Raw genomic sequence first — 8,329 nt, forward strand, 5'->3', positions numbered from 1 at the left:
CCCACTTTCACGAATTCTCAACCGGGATCCAATCGTGTCTATTGGGTTTTTGGGCTAACCAGTAAGTATTATTTTTATGTACAATTAGTGACCAGGGTTTGAATCACGCTTTCGACATCCGTGTTTTTTAAAAACTTTCTTTCAAAGAAGATAGATTTTTGTACCCGCTGGCTAAAAATCGTTTGCCATTTTTTTTCTATGTTATTTGATTCTTGGTATAGCACACAGCTTAACCCCGAAAGGACATCTCAGCTCTGCAGGTCAGGTAGGTGAGGAAGATGCAGCAATAAGACCAACCAGGTTTTCAGGCATTTATTGAATTCAGCTAAGCTTGGGCATAAGCAAATGGAAAGAGGAGCCAGATAGGAGAAGGCTCGGCCTTCATATTTTACGGTGCAAATCCGTCCAGAACATAAGACATTGGTGTCTAGATCTGAGGTTTCTACTTGGGATATAGGAGGTAAGCTTATTGTGGAGGTATTTTGGCCCTGACCCTGATAGAGATTTGTATGTCAGACAGAGCAATTTGAATAGTGATCACTTTTGGATAGGGAGCCAGTGTAGATCTCAAAGTATGGGGCCTGCGGAGGTTCTAGGGGGTAAGTTAGAAACCATACGCGCAGCTGTGTTTTGGATGATTTGTAGTTTAGACAAAAGGGTTTTATTAGAGGCAAGAAACAAAGCATTCCCATAGTGCAGGCGGGTGATAATTAGCGCCTGGGTGAGTGTTTTTCGTGAGCTCAATGGTAGCCATCGAAAGATTTTTTTTTGAGCAGACTCATGATGCCAAAACATGGGCAGCATATGGAGACGATCTGGTCTTGCATTGATAACTGATCGTCTAAAATTATGCCTAGATGTTTTGCGGTTCTAGTGGGCCAAGGAGCAAAGCCCAGCTCTGCCAGCCACCAATCATCCTTCCAGAGACTCTGAGCTTTGCCAAACAGTATCATTTCTGTCTTGTCCCCGTTAAATTGGAGGCAGTTGAGGGACATCCAGATGGCAATCTCTTTCATGCAGTTGGGGAATTTCTGTTGACACTCTCAATGTCATGCCAAAATGAGATGATCAATTGAGTGTCATCTGCAAGGTGTCTTGAACGCATAAGATTTAATAAGTTGGGCCAGAGTGGTTACGTAGATATTGAAAAGTGTAGAGCTTAGAGAAGAGCCCTGAGGGTCAAGTCAAGGAAAGCTTTATTCGGCTGCTTTTTAAAACAGGCATAAAAGCACAAGAAGTAAAAATAAAAAATATGTTTCATATTATTTACAACACAATAAATAGTTCAGTTAAAAAAAAAAAATAGTACAAACATTACTATTCCAATGAAATTCTTTTCCTTTTGTAAAGTGCAGCTTTTAAAAACTGAGCGCTCTATGCTATGTGCTCATTCTCTAGTAGTTGGAGTAAAAGCATGGCTTGGCGGCTTTTCCTAAGCCCTGAATTTTTTAATAATGGGGAATAATGCAAGCTTTCCTTTGCTCTGAATAAAATTTGCAAAGCAGGACTACATGCATTGTGGACTGGTCAGAGATGTTATCGCAAGGGTACAATGTTAGGGTGCGAGATCAGTCATTCATTTTGGGGAATTACGTCAGTCTGTGGATGTTATCCAGTCTCAGCTTAGGTAAAATAAATCTATCAAAAGTTCCTGGTACAAATGATCGATAGGGCTCCATCCCCAGGGTGGTACGCAACAACTGATGTGTCTCACAGTGATTTCTGCTGAGGTTTCTCTGTGCCATCTATTAGCTTCCAAAAACTGGATACTGTCTTTCTTTAAGGTCTTTCTCGAAACTGCCATCATAGATGTTGGAGTTAAGAAGTATTCAGGGTGACCCAGGTCATTCAAAAAAATACCTACAAATTTGATCCAAGGGTTTGCTAAGGCCCGTCTAGTCTCAAGGTATCTTTCAGAATTTTCCTGTTTAGCCTTGTCTGGTCCTTACACCAGACTCTATGCCACAGAAGAATAGGCTCAAGTTTTACCAGGTCTGCTATATTATGGAGAGCTTACTCCTCGTGGCAGATAAAGGTGGAAGTGCTGGGGGGTACAGAGAATATACCGTAAGAACACATTTTCAATTGTTTGTAGCGGGTTAGTATCCACAAAACCCCACACCCCAGCCCCGTAGATTGCCATGGTGACACAATTTGCTTTATATATATGTAGCAATTCTGGGGGTGGTTTCCTACCTGATTGTGTGGCAAAAGTTGATAGAGCCGCAGTAGATCTAGTGAACGCCAATTTTTTGGCAGATATAGCGGGGGCCCAGGAGTCGTGGTGATTAAAAAGTACACCTAGGTAGGAAATTATTTTTGTGGAAGCTAGCTTTTTCCCGTCTATAAACATTTCAGGGGTCTTCTGAGTTCCTTGCTTACACCTCATGACATACGTCTTAGTTATGTTGGTTTCAAGGCCGAGATCCCTCATGAATATGCTAAAACTACCCAGGGCTCTCTGAAAGCCATTTTGGGTTTGTGCCATCAGAACAGCAGCATCTGGATAAAGAAGAGCGGGGAAAGGTCGGCCACCAGCTTGGGGAAAGTCTTTACCCTGGAGAAGCAGTGCATCTTCAAGTCCATTTATTTACAGATTGAAAAGGAAGGGGGCCAGCAAACAACCTTGTCTGACCCCTCTCCTGATTGGGAAGGCTTCAGTGCATTCTCCCTTCTGGCCAAACCGGACGCTTGCTGAGGCATCGCTGTACAGCTGACGTAGGAGCGTGATAATTTGTGGGTCAACACCTACCCTTTCAAGGACCTCCCACAGCCTGTTGTGTTTAACTAAGTCAAAGGCCGCGGTTAGGTTAACAAAGGCCAAGTAGTGGCTTCCTTTTTTCTCTCTTGTGTACTTGCCTATCAATATTGTAAGATTTAAAGACTGTTCAATAGTACCAAGGCCGTCGCGAAAACCGTACTGCAGATCAGATAGAATCCAACTATCCTCTGCCCAATCTGCAAGGCGTTCCAATAAGACCCTCCCTAGCACTTTGACCATTGATTCCAGGAGACAATAGGCCTGTAACACCCTGGATCTTCACGGTTGCCTTTTTTGAAGAATTGAATTATTATTGATTGTGCCCATGTCTGAGGGAGGATGGACTTTATGCTGGCATTAAAGATCTGTGTCAATATAGGCCCCCACAAGAGGACATTATGTTTAAACATATCAACCGGTACCCCATCGGGCCCAGGTGCTTTACCACCCGCACTTTCTGCCAGGGCCCTAGTCCCCTCCTCCGTGGTAATTTCTAGATCGATAAGTTCACTACTGTTTGTGGTACAGTCCTTACGGTTGCCGCCCAGATTACCCCGGCTCATTATATAGTTTAGAAAAATGGCTAATCCGTGTTTCTTTTGTTATTGCTATTTCCATGGAAGGGCCTTTGCTTGGAACTAGAAAGGGGGTTCTCAGGACCTTCCAGAATGTGGTGCTATCTTTATGCTGGGCGGCTCTATGCATGGAGTCCCAAGCATCGTTTCAGAGGGTTTGTTTTCTTTCTTTTAATGCCCTTCTGTAGTCTAATCTAGCTTGACGGATATTAAGTGGTGATCTAGGTTGGGTGTGCAGGACCTTTTTTAAGTTGGCATATGCCCTGGTGCATTTTTCATTGAATCAACCAGGAGATTTAGATTTGTTACTAATTTGCACAGTTAATACATTTCTAACCACCCTAGTGATATCTATGGAACAGTTCACAATCGCCACATCCAGAGCAACCTCGCTTACACAGATTTCTATCTCGGACCTGCATTTCACTAAGACATTTTTAATTAACAAGTCTGCATCCACTTTGGACCACTTTAATGAGTATCCATTTGCTTTGTTCAATTCTACATTTCCCAGCATACAGGTGAGTTGTTCTGGCTTGTTCGGGGTATGCATGGGTGACTTGAGTTTTATGAGGAGGGAAAATGATCACTTAAGGCGATATCGCCCACCTCAAAGGAAAGCACCAGGTGCGGGTGTGAGCGTGAAATCAGTATAAAATCAAAAGTGGTAGCATATCCTCTCCCATTAAAGGTAGGTGGAAAAACAACTGGTATAGTTAAGATCTCAATTGCAACCCCAAGATCCAATTTAGAGATAAGGTAATTAAATATGTTCCCCGGCGTAGAGTGATTAAAATGAGTGCTGCTATCTACTTCATTAGAGATACCACACAGTCTATCATCGGAGTAATGACGTAAACCACAATTGAAATCGCCCATCAGCAAGATCATTGTATCATTGCTTTTCCCATTACAAATTTTTGTTTCTGTCGCCAGAATACCCTTTACTCCTAGATCAAGGTTATTTTGCGTGGCATTATTGTATAAATTGATCAAAAGGATGCGGTGAATTGCATTAGGGGTTAGCTCGTTGACGTGAAAATAGGTTCCCCCCCCAAATGAAACAAAATCTTACTTAAGGACAGCTCATTTGAGATATAGGTGGAAATACCGCCTTTTGGCCTCCCTCCTATGCCTTTCACTGCCGGGGTGTGGAATTTCCTATAACCATTTATATGCAAAGGTTCAATTACCCACGTCTCCTGAAGGCATAAAATCTCCATGCTCTCAATGAGAGCATCCCAGACTGGATTCTGTATCTTAGAGTGCAGGCCAGAGATATTCCAGGACACCAAGGTGCTCATTTTGGGATCTGGTGTATACAGGGGTTTAAATCTAATCGGCCCAGTTACATTAGGGAGGTCCAGATTGGGTATTGTGGATATCCCTAGCGTGTCCACATACTGTTCCAGAGGGAGCGCTGAAAACCCAGGACTTCCCTTTCCACTTGTACATCCCACTATATACTCTGGGATTGAGGACCTGGTTAGTTCCTCGTTCCATAATGGGCCCATTTGCTGGGTGGAGTCTGAGGCACTCTTATCTTTTTTCTCTACCCTGCCTTCGATGATGACTAGTGGTAGCGCCAGTCAATCTACCCCGTCCAGGTTATAGAGGGGGTCAAAGGAGTTAAATGTTGGGATGCCGTATCTATATTGTGGAATACCACTGGTGTTATCAAAAATAGGGGCCTGCTGGGTCACCAAAAGGGTTGGGAGAAGAAGCATAAAGGAACCACACCCATCCCCCCTTTACTGACCATGGGGTGCCCAGACACTTCAAGAATACTTCTGACCAAATCCGGGAATCTGAAAGTGATCAGTACACAATCACCTGCCAATATTTTGGGCGCACTGCCTACCCAGGGGATTCGGCGGGCCATCTTAAATTCTGTAAATAGAGCATTTGTGTGACCCGTCTTGATGGACAGTGCGTGTAGTGCCTTATTTTTCAGGGAAGACCAGTGCTCGAAATCTCCATGTTGGAGTGGGGTGTGAGAAGTTGGCCTGGCATATGCTGTCCACTAATCTAGTGGGCACCTTGCACCAGTCCAAACGACCCCTTATTGATGGTAGGTTAAAGACAACCTTCTAGAAAGCCATCCTAGTGGTAGCTGTGGAGAGCAGCCTTCAGGCTAAGCTTTGAAGGAATGTAAACCAGATTGTTTTACCAGTCTATAATCTCATGTAATGACCAAATGAAAGGATAACCACACCAGGTGTATATATATAAAATATATGTATTTATTCTAAACACATCCCTCTAGTCTCTTTGAGGCTGTGGCGGGGTCGCAGTAAGGGAAAGGAGACCAGGTCGTGGTAAATAGGGTCCTATTTTTTTTAAAGGTTTTCTTATTGCGAGTGGTAAGTCTGTCCCGATTATACACAGATGGATCCGTTGTGGTAGGTGACCTCAGGACGCTGTTTCTTCGGCTTGGCTCCCCTCCTTCCCTGGTCTTGGTACCACTACCTGGTTTCCTCACCGCAGGTTATACGTGGAGGAAAGATACAGAGCTTCAGGTCAGATGTCCGTTCTACACGAATGCCAGGTGGACCAGGGAGTGTGGGGATCACCGCTGACTTGGTGTATAATACAGAAAATCAAAGAATGTGGGATGGTTTGAGCACTGCTAATTTAAATGTGTAGGTTACACTTTGTTTACTGTGCTCCACGGTCCACTCCCCACTCTGGAGTGGGTAGTAGTAAATACGAATAAAGCAAGTCTTTGATCGGCTTGTCTCCCTGGGCACAAGTATAGGCTGGTATCTCCAGCGTAAGTTAATGAGACGACTGTTCAATGCTTCATTTGAATAGTTCCATTTTAATTATGATTATAATCCATGCTTTACAAGAAAATCCATAATGTTGATTAACATCAATCAAAATATGACTTGAGATTTTCATCAATATAGCTTTCCTTTCATTGTTGGCATTTAAATGGCCTCCCAATGCATTTCGGCGCGACCAGCGCCTTTATCAAGAGATCTGTGGGTCAAAATGCAAGTAATTAGTACTACTTTACTACCGCCAACCAAATAGTGCTATAAATAGCTACCAACATAACGTAATCGTTACTAACATAAAATAAACTAAACCAGACTAGAGTTAGCTGTGTACATGGCATACTGTAGTTGCACAAGTCCCTACATAACTTCTCAATAATGGTGGTAAAATATCAACATATGCGATAATATTTGAAGAAAAAGTTGTTCTATTTCCCCTGAAGCACTGTTGGTACAAATCTAACTGGTAGAGCATACAACCGTGTAATAGACGACTGTGCGTTAAAACTCTGCATACACTGTTGTCTGGGCGTGTTTAATACAAGTGGAAACCGCTAATAGTTTAAAGGAGTGCGGTGTGATAAAGTGTTTAACTTGCCCGCCTAAACGTTACAATCTAGCATATGTGACACCGCCTACTCATTTCCCCGAGAAGTCGCGGTTGGAAAATTACAGATTAAGGACACTTAGGAGTGGACTAGGAACAAGCCCCTTTAAAAGTAGACAGTTCGAGAGTCAAGCCACACTGGAGCACCGGTGCATAGGTGTCTTTTTGTGTCTGGTTTCGTCGTCGTATACTATGGCGAGCTGCTAAGAAGTGCTGCAGGCAACCAAGTGGAAAGTGTCCGGATGGATCGGAGATCTGGAGAACCTGAAAGCAGAGGGGATAGAGTCTGGGTCACTAGCCAGTGACCAGGAAGGCGAAGAGAAGATGCCAACCAATGTCGGGTGATTTCAGGTGAAGAAGGTGAAGCTTGACTCTTCAGCCATGAGGACCAGGAGGCGTCGACTATGACTAGGAGCTGGATTCGAGCTGTCCCACAAAGGATGTCGATGTCGAGTGCTGCAGTGTCGGTTTCCGGATTTGACCCAACGAGCCTTGGCAACAGCAATCTACGCAGAAAGCAAAGATTGGCTTTGGTGCAGACCAGCAAGGTCTGAGGGAATCCCCCTTTGGAGGGGAGTCAGGGCACGTCTGGAGCAACCAGTAAAGCCCAAGAAACTGAAGTTACCTTCGTGTAGACCAACCAGTCGACGGGCCAGGGATCGCGAAGGAGCCTCGAGCGGAAATGCAAGAAGCGGGCCCACCGAACACTCGTGGAGTGTAGGCCCAAAATCTTCGGTGCACGGGACTTGGACTACAAGTAGCCCAATGCACAACTTCAGGAAAGCTCGGGAAGTCGATGCATGTGCAAATGTGCCCGGTGTCCAGGAGTTCCAGTCCCACGTCTCTCGTGATGGCTACAGTTCTCAGCTTTGCTGGGATCTCGTGTCTGCCTCGGTGATGTCTGGAAGTCCGCGTCCTGTGTCGCAAATCCGTCGGGATCCATCAGGAGCCTTGGAAATGCAGATCGGCAAGATGCTTCTTTGGTGCCTGTTTGAACACGGGAGTCACTCCTTGACCCCAAGGGAGACTCTTCCATCTTCTAGTTGAAATAGAATTTTGAAGTTCCAGGATATATGTTGCGGAGTTTCGTACAGGGTAATCTAAAGTCCTAAGGACAGGTTTCCTATACTTATACTAAGTGTACGGCTTGGACTTACTCTAGAGTCCCACCTATGGGAGGACCCAGGTTGGGGGTGGTTACACCCCTTCCCTTTGTCCAGTTTCGCGCCAGAGCAGGGGCTGAGTGCCCCTGCAACTGGTTTGAACTGGGGTATGCACAGGGACACCAAGTGTGCCCCCAGCACTGTCTGAAAAGCATTCTCTAAATGCACCCACCGAGCCCCAATACACTAAAGCCTGTCTGGGAGGTGGTTACACCTCCCTGTGACAGTAAACCTATTGTCCAAGCCTCCCCTGCCAGAGTTTCGTCTAGCAGAAGGAGGTCAGACTTGTGTCTGTGGCATCAATTCTGTGATGCCAGGGCTCTTTTAAACTATTACTGCTCAAGTAAGTGTGCACATGTATTCTCCCTCTAGAAGGGTTGATTCTCCCCCCGCCGTCAGAACTGGTGGGGGGGTGGAGGGCAGGGGGGGGGGGGTAGGAT

Source organism: Lissotriton vulgaris, chromosome 9 (assembly GCF_964263255.1).
Source record: "Lissotriton vulgaris chromosome 9, aLisVul1.2, whole genome shotgun sequence".
Classification (NCBI taxonomy): Eukaryota; Metazoa; Chordata; class Amphibia; order Caudata; family Salamandridae; genus Lissotriton; species Lissotriton vulgaris.